Raw genomic sequence first — 13972 nt, forward strand, 5'->3', positions numbered from 1 at the left:
TACAGAGCTAATCACATCAGCAAACAGTGATGCGTTTGGATTCCAGTCTGGGGCCATCATTCCATGTTTAGTTGGCCTGCTTCAGTGACATTTTGGGGGGTTCTATTAGAAATCTACAAATATCTATTGGTTACCCTCTCTTAAGGATGTAAAAAAGTCAAACAACTATTTCTCAGTATTGACACCTTATTCCTCTGAAGGCAGGTTGAGCTGAAGAGATGAGGAACCTTATGTCCACAGTTTCTAAGATGGAATAGTTATTACCCTATGGTCTCAGCTCCTTTAAAACATCTACATGGCAAAATTCCAGCCCCACAGATGCCTACATTTCATTCACATCTTCTGATGGAGCAAGATAATTTATTTCCAGAATCCAGTCTTCTGAGGAGCACGGGGGGTGAGGGCTTATTACACTTTTAAAGCTATAGTTGTAAGACATTATTATGTTATTTGGCAAATATTAGTTAACCATAAATCCTGTTTGTTTTTCTGGGGTTTCAAAATATAAACATATTTAATTCAAATACTATTGCTGCAAAGATGTTCAGCTAAATAGTAAAGATTAGGATCATCTTTTTCAAGTCTGCCTAAAACTTGAACTATTTCTTTTATTAGGAATGGAGCATTCAGGATTCTTACACGTCATTGGAAGTCCAATTTTAAAGAATAATTACACTCAAGTGAACACAAACGTAACTTCATATATACCTTACTATCTTTGGCTCACCTTTGATACAACTGGAAGCTTTCCCTAAACATTGGCATTCCAAGCAATTCCAACATGATGATTTTATCCTGAGAGAAACGTGTGCTATGGGCCAGTACACATCTAGTTGTTGTTAAAACATGTTCCATTTAATTTCCTATTTAAATTGGTTGGAATATTTTCTCCCTCCCTTGGTGCTCATGTAAACAAGAACCTTGTCAAAGTCAAACCTTTGATGTGGTTTGAGAAAAACCAGACCAGATTATTTCTTTAAATTAGGTCACCTGAGTTTCCTTGTAATCCAGAAGAGCAGATACACACATGCACACTTACATGTGCAGTATTGACACAAGGATTTATGGATGTATTTTCATGCAGGAATTCACAAAAGAATTTAAAGAGGTGCTTCATAACAAATTACTCATAATTACAAATGTTGACAGTCTTGAATGTCAGAAGAAGATCCCAGTAAACCCCAACCTCTGTTCATTTAGTATGAACACTCAGATGGGTTGTTTGTTGCACAAGGCTTGGGCACCTGTAAGAGTGAAAAAAAATATGAAAACACTGGTCAGTACCATGTCCACTCAGAAAGTAAATTTTCCCTGACCAGTTCTTATGAGGCAGAAGTGGGCTTCATCTGGAAGCAGCTTGAAATTAAAGGCAGCCAGTAAATTCATATTCTGAAGGTTCATTCAAAAAGTATTTAAGGGACACAAATTGTGATCTTGCAGAAAATAATGATGAGAAAGCAAAAAAACCCCAAAACCCACAAAAATCAGTTTAGATAACTAAGAGGAAACAATAATATTCTGATATTTAAAATTATTCTGGAGAATTTACTACAGCTAATCATGGGATCCTGAAAAATTGTTCTGATTTACAACTGTGTATCATTCAAGTTATTCAGATTAATTTTCTGCTTGAGTTTTTAGCTTAGTCCTATATGAGCTGTCTAGGTTCTTCTCTAATTTTAGATTTTGCACAGTTCAGATCCACTCATTTAGGTGTGCCATTGATAAAAATGAACATGGGTACACATGAATGCAGTAGGAGTTAAGACAACTTATGCTGCCTCAGAATAAAGCTTCCGAATTTTACTCCTACCTACTCTTACATCTCTTTATAAGTGACATCAGTGTAATCTAATTTTAGCTGTCTAAGTATTAGGCATCTGGTCTGACCTCTTCATCTGGACTTCTCCACACAGAGAGTCACTTCCTTCCTCTTCTAAATTCCTCCGTTAAAAGGGGTTCAGGTTGCTGGATGTGCTGACTGACCGAAAGTTCATTATGAGATTGGGCATTTGCCGTGTGCAAGGCTGAAGTTAGCTGGAGTCAGTTCACTTTCCATGTGACTGAAAACAAGCCAGTAAAGAAAATAAAGAAATAAAGAGAATAAAACAATAAAGAAAAAAATTATTCTTTATCCTTAAAGTGGGAGCAATTATGCTTAGGCACTTCTAAACAGATTTTAAGAGCTGAATGACACATGAGCAATAAAATTATTCAGGATTATCATTAGTGTCACAGAAGGATGTTGATAAAAGTCAGAGACTGCTGAATAATTCCCATTTTACCAATTCTAAAGACTATAGTTAGCATCTACTCTAGAAAAAGACACAAAAAAGACATTTTGCATATGATCTCTTCCAGTAAATTTGGATTTTCAAAGTGCCATTAGGAAGAGATGAAGGTGCCACAGGATTCAGGAGATGTAGGTTAAATGCCAAGCCCTTCCAGTAACCTGTCATGAGCAGGTAAGCCAGCTGGAAAACACCTGTGCACAGAAAGGCCTGGGCTGCACCTAGCAAGAAATGGAGCATGAGTGGCCAGTGTGCCCTTGCAGCAAAGAAAACCAGTAGTGTAGCAGCTTGTATTAACTAGAGCATAGTCAGCAGCTTGATGGAACTTCTCTCTGCACTCTCTTCTCTCTGAGAGTGCATCTGGAGAGCTGCATGCAATTCTGGGCTCCTCAGGGCAAGAAAGATTTTGAAATACTGGAGGAAATCATCAGAGGACCAACAACATGCCAAGGGACTGGGCTGTATGATACAGAGACTGAAAGGATTTGTTTTGTTCAAACTTGAGACCAGAAGCTGAAGGAAAGGTCTCCCTGCATTTTATTAATATCTAATCGGAGTGTAGAATGAAGGTAGAACCAAACTCATCTTGAGGACACAAGTTACAATGGACACAAGTTGCAACAAGGGAAATTAGATTCTTTTCAGCTAGATATTCCATGCTGGTGGTGATAAACACTCTGATGGGATCCAGAGAGATACCTTGTGAAACCTCCATCCTTGGGAACATTCAAACCTACACTGCACAGTGTGCTGAGCAATCAGTTGTCCTGCTTTGTCCACAGGTGACTCAGTTCACCAAACCAATGGCTACGGTGTGATTGTTTACATCTCATCTGGTTGCCCTGAGTTCCTTTTGGGATCACTGTTGTGACTCTTCCAGTGACAATCTGACGATGAGACTCTCCAGCCTGTCGTCAGGATTACTGCTCTATTGCTGAGATCTTTCTCATGGCAAAGAGGTGTCTCCTCTAAGCCATGACTTGGTCACATTGGTCCCACACTCTTCAGCTCTCTTTCACATTTGCAAAGCAGAGAAACTCCCACCTTAATATTTCTCTGGAGGAACTCTTTTGTTAATATTTGACTCTCACTCAGAAGCTGTGGTGTTGGCTGCTGTGTATGGAAAGAGAAGAAAGAAATAAAGCCTTCCAGATGATGACAGCACAGTGACTCCCTCGTCCCCTAAGCAATGCCAACAATAATTTTAAATCAGCCTTTTATCTTCAGATGTATTTCAGAGCTACTTCAGAGTGAGAAGAGCTTCTTAACATATGAACTTTCAGATGAGTGGGTTGAAGAAAATATGGAGCTTTCCTTTAAACAATTAGAGACCATTTTGCTAATCAATTTTTGTCAGGCGCCTAGAAACATTTTTCATTATCAGATTGCAAATTGTCTTAAACAGTACAAACTAATGAACTTTTATCAGTCCAGTTTGGGGCACTCTGATACATCTCTGCTCAAATTAAATAAATCATAAACCTTAATTAACAAAGACTGGCATGGCTGCAAAAGCAATGAATTAGTTTGTACGCTATCAAAGAGATCACAAACCTACAGTAGTTACAATTAATGGATTTAATTTTAAATGCTAGGGCTGCAGGATGAAAGTGCCTGTGAAGTCCATCCTGGCATTCTTATTACACTTTAATTATAATTGATGTACCTGGGAAAGATGTCAGCAGTATACATTTTAGCACAGGTGCTGGTCTTAAGAACTCATAGTCCTTGCTTGAAACAGTCAATGATATGCAACAAGATTTTGATGAAATCCAAATTTATTAGGGTTATTAAAAGTTATTAATTATTTGGCACTATAGAGATGTAATCTGGTACTATTTTTTAATAGACAGCTTTATATATTTAAGTTTCAGAATTGAGGTTTATTTTTAGTGTAAAACATTTGTCCCTCTTGGCTCCCGCCATTTTCCCTTCCTAGACTAAGCTCTTATCTTCCAAGCAGGTATTTCCAGCTATTTTCCATGGGTTTTTTCCAGCCTCAAGAGAAGTCTTCACTGCTCCACCATCACCATTGCTGTAAGAAGCAGCTCCCTGGAATGAAGTCAGTCAAGTCTAAAAGATAAAGTCAGTGAACATCAGCTGAAGATAAATCCATCTTCTGTAAATGGCATCAATCCGCTGCCGTTGTTTGAGGTGTCAAGCTTGAACTGAACATAAGTGGCCTCAAATTAAACGTTTTCCAAGGGTAATCCTCTGCTTGCCTCTGTCCCACATGCAGCCCAGAAAGCAAGGGCTCAGGCACAGATGAAGTCACAAAAGTCACAATCTGGCAGCTGTGCTCCCACTGCACCCCTGCCTGTGCCTCCCAGCTTGGTCCCTCCACCCTCTCAGAGTTGTCTGGGCCACACTCCCAGCCCTTAATTCCAGAGCACTCCTGTCCAATTCATCAAATCTCCCTGTGAGACACTATCCTTTTCCTGCAGGATGAGTTTAAAAGAAAAATTTGTTCTCCAATTGACTGGAGACAATTAATTAGAGTACAAACCTTATGATAACTTGTCCTTCTCTTATTGCCTCAACTCCTGGACTTATTAGACTATGGGAAAACTCCATCAGTCAGTTAAAGAGGAAAATTAATTTTTTGATTACAGAGACTGGAAATGGCAAGTAGGTGAGTCCTGAAGGCTCATAAAAAACAAAAGGCAATTAAAACTAATCCCATATGGGTTTCGTCATTGACTTTACAAAAGGTTTGTCATTGACTTTAATGTAGTCAGAATTTTCTTGATTCCTTTTGAAATATATTTTGAAGGATGTGTCCTGATTATTGGGATCTCATTCACAATTTTTGAGTATTTTGGCTTGGAATATAATATTTTGTGGAACTCTGTAACAGAGGTACAGCCATTTGGTAGATCTTGTGTATTTATGCATCATGGAACACAAACCTGTAACATGAAAAACAAATTATTTTAATCAAATAATGGATATAAGATCTTCAAAACTGGGTTTTATATTAATTAAATACTCACTTTCATCAGTTCAATTTTCTATGCTTACCTATTAGTCTCTACAGCATTTGAAATCAATAACAGCAAAGTGATGGATGGTGGAGAATAAAAGTGAAATATTTTTAACTGAGAAATGGAAAACTTCCCTACAAGCTGTTCTTATTTTGCACTATCTGATACCCTAGTCTTAAGCAAGGAAATATTTTGGCTAGATAAGAATGCTCATGTGGTCTCTTGTGGAATACAGGACATGGATTTTAGTTAGTTTGCAACTGCAATGATCCACACACTTTGGATCTAGGACTTGAAAAGGCATCCTGCACCATACACTCTGGTCCCCTGCTGCCACACATTCCTTACATACAATCTTTGCACAAATTTATGGAGCTCCATCCAAGGAACACTTAGACTGTTTGAAGCCCAGACTGACGTGTTTCCCCTTCAGGAGTTTGGCCATTCCCTGTTTGAGCCCATTTATCTTTGTGGCCTCTGTAACATCCTCCAACAGCAGAATCCTGTTGCTGCATGCTTATAAATGCTCTGTGGGTGAAAAAGTAATGCTCTCTGCTCTAAGATTTTTACTTGAGTGTTTATTGGGTGTCCCTCAGTGTTTATGTCTTTCCCGTTTTCCTGACTAATCCAATTAGAAACTGCAGAATCTGGCTGGTATGGAGCCCAAAACCACTCTTCTAACTTGCAGCCCAGCTCTGTTCATGAACAGTATATATCCATTTATTCTTGCAGCAGCACTGGTTTCTGTCTTGTCTGGGTGAATATTGGTAGACAAAAATCTTCTTTCTGTCCTGTCGAGTTTTTCTAGGCTGAGCAAGCCTTGCTCTGCCGAGTTCGGTGAGGTTGCCAGAAATAGGTTGAGTCAATCCATCAGCCATTGCCATTGAAAGGAATGATCCTGATTTTCTTCTCCTCCTCCTCCGTCTCTTCCTCCTCTTCTCTCTCCTAGCTATGCGTATATTTCCTGTGCAACTGGTTCTGGTTCTTGTCTGGCCATTCAATGTAGGTGATTAAGTCAGTATAAATAAGATAGGCAATTAAATCAATAAAATAACCCAGCAGAAAATACAGAGTTTTTTGTGGATTTAGGGAGCAGGATCAGTTTGACAGGTGGTCAAAACCAGGTTTCTTCAGGCCACCATTAGGAATCACTGTGTCTTCTTGAAAGATCCACCAGCATCATCTCATTAACCCTTCTTCACTTTTTGTCAGGATATCTGGCCAGGGCTGGGTGACAAGTTGCAGAGCAAGTCTCCCTGAAATTAAAACTTTCCTTGTGCTCTTTGAAGTACTTCTGTGAATGCATTTCCATTCACTTTTCTCATCTCTGCATAACATCATTTCCTCCTAATAGTCCTGGTATTCACTGGTACATCCTTATTTCCCTTTTCCTCAGATATTCTCAGCTGGTGAGTTCAATTTACAGCAGAAGTCCCTCTGATGGTTCCCCAGAGCAGGACACTTTTGCACAATGAAATCTGGAGCCAGTTTTTGATTCCAGCACTTTTGGCTATTTAGTACATTCTTTGTCCTGGATATTCAGATTCCTTTCAGTATCAACAGTGTCTCTCAACTTTTTACTTTTGGCAAATTCCTGATATTCTGGTATTCCTGTGTCATAGTAATTGAAAAAAAATGTACAAGACAAGCCCCAGTCTGAGCAGACCACTAGAGAACTCCTCTGGTGGCCCCTCAGCTTAGACAATTTCTGCTTGACTGAAGTTTTTCTTCACTAAACTCTGATTACAGTAATCTTAAGGAAAATGTAATGTTGCAAAGCAGACAGATTATGTCAGACAACTTGACCTTGATTTTTTTCCTCACCATCCAAAATACAGTAAAGCCTAACAAGAAGGAAAGTTAAAAATAATAATTAAAAAAGTAGAAATATACAAGTTAAGTGCAGTCAATTACTGTACTGCTCTTGCTATTTTCATTTGTTTGTGTGAACCTTTTTAAATTCAGATTTGTTTCCAGGGTAGATTACCTTTGGAAGGCTTCCTGGAAAAAGTATATTTAAAAGTTAACTTTCAGTGAATAGAAGGTCGTGAATTTGTTTCAAAAGGAGACTGGCCCATGCATCTAATCTCCTTATTGCTTAGAGTTGGTGTTAATAATTTTCAGATGAGTATGCTATTTATTGTTATATATTTGGCAGCCAGTGAAATCCCCTGCCTCCACTTTTTTATTCTTAAGTTACAGTGACATGACGTGTTTAACATGGTTTGGAATAATCAGGTACTACACCACAGATAATCTTCAGATATTTACTTACCTGACTATAGAGATAGAATAATGAGATCTTGAATATTAGCTGGTTGTTAGCTGCAATTAAGTTGTTTTTAGAAACTACCATGATGATTTTTCCTCCTGACTTTGCACCAAACTGACATAATTCCTAGGTAAACCTCAGGAGCCACAGAAGCAAACAAAACACCCTGGGATGCAAAAAATTCGTACAGCCTTTGATATGCATTTGTTGGCCCCGCACTGTATACTATGTAGGATGCAAAACTGACAAGGGAAGCAAATTTTATGGATATGTTTAACTTTTGAACTCAAGAAAAACTCTTTATTTAGTTTCAGACTGTTCCTGCTCAAATGACAGTTTTGCAGAGCAGTCTTATGCTGTACTTGATACCCTACAGCAACATGTCACTGCTGATTGCTAATTTACTAAATAAAATATCTCTGGTGACAGTTTTCCAAGACATGACATCTTCTGCAGATTGTATTTTGATTTTAAGAACCTCAATCTCAAGAACTCCAATAACAATGGCTGATGGAGAGTAACATTTTCTATAGCATAACCCTGGTCTCTAGGAAAAGAAAATAGCTGTGTGAATACAAAGAAAGTATAATTATATTCAAAGAGCAATTATTGCTGTACTCACATTAACCTTGCAAGTCTCCTGCTAAAATGCCTATATAATGTATTTTACCAGGCATTTGATAATGAAATATGATGAGCAGATCACTGTAGCAAAGGGTGATCAGGAAATGCTCACTGATGACCAGCACTGCTACAATGTACAGGATCAAATGCTGCAACACGGAAACACAGTGACACTGTCACATACAAAGTGACAGGTAAGGAAAAGCAAAGCAAGAGGGAGAAATGTTTAGAATTCAAGTTATTTTGATAGTGGTAGATCATCTAGAGGCTTCCTAAAATTGGTATTTCATTGTATTTGAATGAAAAAAAAAAAGCATCAAAAAAGCTCTGATTATTGGTGTCCAATAATGGTCCAATAACCAAGTGACAAATATTTTTGGAATTAAAAGAAAACAGACAACAGGTGGCTGGTGTTTACAGCAAAGCTAAGCGATGTCATAATTGAAATGTAGTTTCTAGTCATAATCAAATCCACACCCGGGAACTTTTAATTTAGAGGAATAATGTCTTGAACTCAAGCTGACTGAGCCAGTGGGGTAAAGAGGCAAAAGCAGCCCAGTCCTTACTCAGTATTTACACAGTCACAAGATAATGTGAGCCCAGAGCAGCTCTGCTCAGCCAGGGCCTTCTCACAAATCCTCTAGGAGTCCAAAAGGAAAATGCTTCCATGTTCACTAGGAATGAAGTTGCTCAACAGATCCACTTTTACGAGTGCCATGAAGTATAAAACTTGTCTTTTGTTGGACAAATGAATAAATGCAGAACAATATGGACACAATTTGAATGTTAGTTCACAGGATAATTCAAGTGAAGTTAACAAAAAAAACCCTTCAAAAAATAAACTCTGTTGCTTCTGTGGTGATGACATTACTAAGATAAAATTAATTCATAGCTATTATGAACACTGACCCCTCCTAGTGTCAGACCATAGCTGGAAAATGATGCAATTTTTCATCATCTAAAAGAGGTAATATGTTTGTATTCAATATTTAACATTAAAATGGGATTAATTAATTTACCTATTCAAATTTCATGCCTTTACAGTTAATAGTCTTCTTGTGCTGAAAAAAAGTTCAAAGACTTTTCATATTATTTGTCTTGTACAATTAATTTCTATGACAAGATTACAAATGGAGTTATGGAAGCAACATTTAATGGGAAACCACCAAGATATTTCTCCACTGAAATTTGAATTGAGATATGCCCTTAAAACAGGAATTTTGTTATTTTTGTGCTACAGAAAGCTGCAGTTGACTACAGTAAGTTTGCTGAAAATTTACAGATGCATTGTCTGGCAGTTTGTGTAATACGTGTAATACATGAAAATCTTTTTTTTTTTTTTTTTCTGGGGGCTTCATTATTTTTCTTTTTATTATTAGATGATTTTGTCTAGAAAAATATATTTTAAAAAAGAGGGTTTGGTCCTGTTTACTCTGTACTGAAGCATCCATATGAAAAGGACTGTAAAAGGTACAAAAATACATTTCAGAGATTTACTGCTGTGAAATTTGGCTATTGGACTGTAGCAAAACAAAGACTGATGGTACATTTCAGCTGTGTGAATCTGCTAATGTAGCATCTCTAATTCCATGGATTTATTGTTCCTTTTTAATTCTGTTCATGGCAATGGCAGTATGCTATTTTTAAATTTTGGCAGTTTAAAAATCTTATGAATTTGGAGAAAGATTGAAAGTTCATTCACTAATATCTTTTTGGGCCTTGCCTCTGCAATCTGCAGGTCATCATGTGGGTGTTGTCACTTAATGTTCCACTGATTACTGTTTTAGAAAGGGTGCTGTCTAATATGACAGATTAATCTAATCACAAATGGACTCAGGGTTTGGAGGATTAATGGAATTGATGACAAATATTTAAAAGGCAGCCCAGCACTTGGGTTTATTTGGACATTTGTTTTTAAAATAGGAATGAAATTGTTTTCTAATACATGAATAATAAGATGTCTCTGTCCCAAACTCTTAGTCATAGGAAACTAAAACCATTAGATGAAAATGTTAGATAAAGCCATTACATTATGTTCCAACCATTTTTAAAACAGCTCCTTTGGAAAATTTTATTGGCAAATAAAATTCTTCTTTGGATCTGTCTAAAGGTAGTTTCTGAAGTCTGTAGGTTGAAAAATGATCCATTTGTAGATTATTCTGAAGTCTAGGACAGGGACTATTTTAAGGTTTACTAATGCATAAATTTTGGCTTTCATAAAGTCACCACAGTTTCACATTCCAGAGCTTGCCATATAACAGTCTTCCCAAAATGTATCTGCTAAAAATTGCTTTCAAAATTAGTTTGTAATAAAGTTTTTTCATGGCAAATACTTCATCACACAAATGGTGTTGTATTCATTACTTGTGAAGCATAAGCTATGAACTATATTCTTCCAGGACAAGCCACACAGACAACAGCAGAGATAACAGATTTTGTCAGAGGAGCAACTTCAGCTTTGCAGTTGAGTGATTCAGCATTTCACTGAGTTTTAAACTCTTGGTCAGCCCCATCCCTGCAGTCTGAGCCCCAGACTTGCCCTTTTTCTGTCTCCCTGCCCTGTCCTAGAGTGAGTGGCTCTATCTGATTCCCAGATTTCAAAATTACAGCTCCCACAGCACTGGAGAAAACTTGAAATTCGAATCAACCAAGGGTGATCATTTTCTAGCCATTAGAAGTTCTCAACAATATATGGATTTTGTTAGAATTTTTAAGTCACACATGGTCTTTCAAGAGATCTTTCTGGGTGACTCAGAGGAACATCTTCCTCCATTTCCATGGGGGGATCCTCCCACAGGGATTTGAACCCATCCTTGCTATTTCAGTACAGCAACTTCATGTAGCAACTTCAGTACCATGGTGAAGATGGCAAAAGCACCACGAGAAATAGATTTGACACCATTTAAATAAACCCAAAGAAATCCACCAGCAATCTCAGTCCTTCTCAAGAACAATCACTCCACAGTGCCAAAAAATTCACAGAGTCCCATCGTGGCTTCTTGCAGTTAAGCTATTTTAGCTGTGTTTGGTATCTGACTATTGTGCAAATCACTCTGTGGATGTGAGCATTACACCTGGCACACATGGAGAAAAAAGGAAGAAATGGAATGAAACAATCTCAGTAAGAGCCAGGAATTATCCCTTTACACAAAGATTTCCTGATTTTTTTTTCTTTATTTTTATTTTTTTTCTTTTTTTTTTCTTTTTTTTTCTTTTTCTTTTTCATGACAAGGGAGGAAATCTGAGGCATTTATGCAGTCTGGGCTTCATGAGGAAGTTTTTTTTAGGGTATATTATTATTTCTTTTTTTCAGACTACTTCAGGCAGCTCCTGGCTGGGTCAGCAATCCGTGGTGCCTTGCAGATGGAGAGTCAGGACATCACCGGGGCAAAGAGGCTGGCAGCCATGGAAATGATCTGTCAGCTGGCTCCAGGGACTCTTGGTGAGTTTGGTTTTCAGTTGTTTCATTGGAGTTGCAGCTGTTTGAACTATAAGACATCAAATCTCTCTCTTGGAGACAGACTATTCCCACCCTGGCACCTGTGATCAGAGAGATCACAGCACACACCTTCCAAATTACCCAGCCCCATCTAGGAAAAGCAGAACTGACCAACAAGCTCTGCTAATTTTAAGGTAATAATGAAGTAGAAGGAACTTTTTATTTAAGAAACAAGACAAATTCTCTCAGTGCTCTTTAGCTGTTCTTGAGAGTAATTTTCACGTTGCTTTTAAAGCACAAGGTGGTGTAATTGGATGTTCTGAAAGCAGAGAAAACCCTAAAGAAATTATAGAGGTCATTTTAACAATCAAATTAGTTGTGATTAATACTCCATACTTTCATTCTTTCTAATCCTCATAGAGGAAACTTCAAATGACAGAAATGTCTGATGAAAGATGGCCATCAGATGGAGTTTCCTTCTCATCTACGAGATTTTACATGGAGGAGATTAAATTGGCTGGCTTCACAGACCTATTTCCTCTGGAGCTCATTGCCCCATTCACTCGGTCAGTGCCCACAATTTTCAGGTTCTGTAGCTGGGAAATTCCCTGCAAATTAACCAAAGATGGCGCAGGAGAAACCCCTCAAAACCTTTTCCTAAGAAAACCCCCAAAACCTGAAATACTTTTTTTAAAGTCTTAACTGTATTCCTCAAGCTGAATCAAAAATATCAAAAAGCAACAGCGAATGTCAGCATTCACCCACAGCCCTCTGCTGCTCTGGTGCTGACCCCCAGGAGTAGAATTACAGAATTACAGAATTACAGAATTACAGAATTACAGAATTACACTGCATTACAGTGCACTTGTGTTCCACTCAGCACCCACACCATGAAGCAGCAAAATGTGGGGGTTTTCCCAGCATGGGGAGGAGGTGTTCTGTCCTTTCAGACATCCATGAGATGAGAATCCCCTTGTCCTTCATGTCCCCATCCCCTGTATTCTCACTCCCCTGTATCTAAAAACACCCAACCTACACCCACAGGCATTTGCCCTGAATTTGCTGAGAGAAACCCTGCCCAGAGCTGCAGCTTTCCTGTGCCTATTTCTCTCTGCCTCTCCAGTACCTGTCTCCAAAATCCTCCTCAGCTGCTCCCTGTGCTGTCCTCTGGATCCTGGGAAGCTGTAATAAGGGGGCAAAAGGAATGTTCATGTTTCTTATGCTGGGTCTTGACAAGTCTGGTGTTTTTCTAGTTGTTTTGGGTTCCTTTAATCAATTTTGTGATAAAACAAGGCTTCTCAGGTTTGGAGACTCTCTATTTGAGGCAATAGAGTCCCTTACAATGTAGCACTGTCAAATGCAATAAGCAGGCTAAAGTTTACAAAATCTAAATTCATGGTTACAGAATTATGGTGGTCTGGGCTTCTTTTTTCCTGTTTCTTTCAGATCACATCTGGTACAGTTTCAAAATTTATTTCACCTGCAAACTATATGTGGAATTAGAATGATAATAAAGCTGCAGCTACAGAACTTGGGCTGATAATGAATAAACCAGAACAAGAATCCAAGAACCTGGGATGGAAAGCATTGTAACTTTGTTAGATGGGTTTTATGCTGACTTAGTTCCCAAAAGTTTAGAAGTTGGGCCTCAGCTTAATCCAGCAGGATTTGGGTCCTTTATTATTTTTACTTCTTTTTAGGGTATTTTTTTTAGGTTTTTACAACTTGAAGCTGCCACTCAAGTCTCTCAGCAGTTTGCATAACTCACACAGGAAGGGTGGAGGTATTTTGTCTGTCAGAAAACGTCCCCAGTTCCCCCAGCTTCAAAGAAGGCCTGTCTGGATCTTTGGTCTGCTGTGCTTCTTTGTCAGAGAACTCTGTTTTTCACAAGGCTAAAGTACCACTTCACAAATCCTGTTTGTACATGATGATAGTACAAGAGGGCTGGATTAGCCAGGCAGGCTGAGCTGTGTTCAGCATGGAGAAGGCACGAGAACAAAGGAAACCTGGACATGGTCATCCTAATCCTTGGGCCACTCAACTGTTCATTAATCCCAGCTGCCTGTGGCCCCAGGATTTATGATTCACTATAATGCTGGGATTTGGGGCTCTAGCCCTTTTCCTAGGAATGTACACAAAGGTCAGGCTAAAGCTGACTTCCAGGGTCTTTGTGATGTTGAATTGCTAGAAAATAATTGCATAAATTGCAAAATAAAATTAAATGTCTCCTCACAACTCCCGTTGGCTTTGATGCCTGGCAAAAACTTTGCAAAAGTTCTCGTATTCTGGAACTGGTATTTGTTGTGGTGCTTCATCATGATTTTGTGCTTTCTTACTTCTCTATATTCTCTTTCAACTCTCA

The sequence above is a fragment of the Prinia subflava genome, chromosome 1, assembly GCF_021018805.1.
Source record: "Prinia subflava isolate CZ2003 ecotype Zambia chromosome 1, Cam_Psub_1.2, whole genome shotgun sequence".
Lineage (NCBI taxonomy): Eukaryota > Metazoa > Chordata > Aves > Passeriformes > Cisticolidae > Prinia > Prinia subflava.